A 2437-nucleotide genomic window follows, 5' to 3' on the forward strand; every position below is an offset into this window, starting at 1 on the left:
GCTTTCTTAGGTATGGGGAATATGATGCATTTCTGATAGTCTTCAGGAACTTCACCTGTTTTGTATATTTTCTGTATGAGTTGCAGTAATGTAGCTTTCATTTTGTCTCCTGATTTCTTAATTAGTTCAGAAGGTATATCATCAACACCTGCCGCTTTCTTATCTGGTAGTTCTTTTAGTGCTTTTTCAAATTCATCTTTCAGAATTGTGTCCCCTAGTTCTTCTTTCTCTACTTCTTCGCTTAATTCTATCATATTATCTGTTAGAGGGTCTCCTTGATATAGCTCTTCAATGTATTCTTGCCATCTCTTCAGCGTGTCATATCCAAATAGTACCTTGCCCTCTTTGTTCTTTATAGTTCCTGAAGATTTTACTTTCCGTTTAGCAAAGTTTTGTTTTATTGTTCTGTAGGCCAAGTCAGTTTTTCCTTTAACCATGTTTTCCTCCACCTCTTTACAAATGCTGTTGAGGTAATTTTCTTTTGCTTTCCTAGATTCTCTGTTTATTTGGTTTCTAAGCTGTCTATATTTGTTTTCGCTTTGCTCGTCAAAGGCATTTTTGTATAGTCTTCTTTCTTCCATTAGACAAATTATTTCAGGTGTTATCCACTCTTTCCTGTTTACAGGTTTGGCTTTCCCAATAAATTCTTCTGCTGCTTTATGTATGCCTTCTTTGATTTGTTTCCACTCCTCGTTAGTACTCCCGGGAATAATGTTTGATGCCATCTCATCAGTTTTCCGTGCATAAGGGATCACTAGTTCTTCAGACTTTAGGTTATCTCTGTTCCATACTTTGTTCGTTTTTCTCTCTAATCGCTTGAGTTTGAGTAAGCATTTCATCATTACAAGGTTGTGATCACTATTAATATCCGCAGACGGGTAGCTTCTGCAGTCCTTGATTTGGTTTTTAAAACGCGATTTTACTAATATATAGTCGATTTGGTGTCTTCTAGTATCTCCTGGGGCTTTCCACGTGTACCTTCTTCTTTTATGGTGGTTGAAAAGGGAGTTCGCTATGACCAACTTGTTTTTGGCACAAAATTCAATTAGCCGGCTTCCTCTTTCGTTTCTATCTCCTAGACCATATTTCCCTACAATTCCGTCAACTTCCTCTTCTCCAACACTAGCATTCCAATCTCCCATTATAATTAAGTTCTCTTCACCTTTAACATAATTTATAACTTTGTTGATGTCTTCATACACTGTTTCTATTACATCGTCTTCTTCTGCCGATGTCGGCATATAGACTTGTACTATTACCGTGTTCTTTGGTTTGGTTCCAATTTTGACTAGTATTATCCTAGAGTTAAATTGCACATATCCTGTGACTAGATTCCCGAGTTTTCCTTTTAGAATTATTCCAACTCCACCGATTCCAGTTGTTCCTTGGTTAGTACCTGTATGAATGATACGATAATTTCCTGATCTGAAGTCTCCTGGTTCAGGCCATCGCATCTCAGATATTCCTATTATGTCTGTTCCCATTCTGTCCATCTCTAGTTTGAGGTTCTCTAATTTCCCGCATTGGAGGAGTGTTCTTACATTCCATGTTGCTATTTTTAGTGTATTCTTCAACTTTGCCTGACCTTCCATTGTCCCCACCCGGAGATCCGATTGGGGGACTATTACTCCGGATTTATGTTTAACAGAAGATTCTGGCATGGTGCGCTACTGATTCTTGGGATATCTTGAGTGATCTTTAATGGAGTGGTTTCCCGTTGCCTTCTCCATCCTATGCCGTTGACTGTGAAGTTCTTCCGCCTTTAGGAGCAATTTCTCACTCCAAGGACAAGAGAGTGCCCTGCCTCTATCCGCTCATCCGCTCTCTTTGAGACCGTTGGCACTTGATAGGGGGCGTTTCCTTATCCCGGGAAACACTCGGTCGTCAGAGCCTCGTTAGCAATAACAGGGTGTACCGTGCAGCAATCCTTAGCTGCAACTCGGGTAGGTGAGGTTGACATTTGTACAGGAGAGGCTGTTAGAGTCGCTTCACTGTACCTTACACCCCAAATAAATAATTCATCTATTTGTAACGCATTGCTGTTCCTGGATTATTGAAAGATATTAAAATTTTTTCCCATGCCGGGAATCGAACCCGGGCCTGCTGGGTGAAAGCCAGCTATCCTAGCCACTAGACCACATGGGACACATTACACGTGTACATTATCAACTTATATATAGCAATATTTAAACGTTCGTATTCCTAATAGTACGAATATTAGGTGTTATTGATTTTTTTTGTAACAGTCTGACGTCGAACAATGCCGCTTGCGTCAATCCTTTGAAGAAACTTATTTATTGCAAAACACATTCCGGAAAATTTCAAGAAATGCTCTTTTGGACTCGCTGCTCTTACATTTGCTGTGTTTGCAGCTCAAATTATTAGATAGAAGGTCCGTCTGCTATGGAAAACAGTTTTTTTAAGTGACCACAAATGT

General features: G+C 39.6%; 1 non-coding gene across 1 annotated transcript; it reads right to left on the minus strand.

Annotated features, from left to right (window-relative positions):
- Positions 1-2073: 2073 nt before the first annotated feature.
- Positions 2074-2145, minus strand: Trnae-uuc (transfer RNA glutamic acid (anticodon UUC)). The gene has a single exon. It is a non-coding gene; the product is annotated as a tRNA-Glu (tRNA).
- Positions 2146-2437: the final 292 nt, after the last annotated feature.

The sequence above is a fragment of the Schistocerca cancellata genome, chromosome 1 (assembly GCF_023864275.1).
Source record: "Schistocerca cancellata isolate TAMUIC-IGC-003103 chromosome 1, iqSchCanc2.1, whole genome shotgun sequence".
NCBI lineage: Eukaryota > Metazoa > Arthropoda > Insecta > Orthoptera > Acrididae > Schistocerca > Schistocerca cancellata.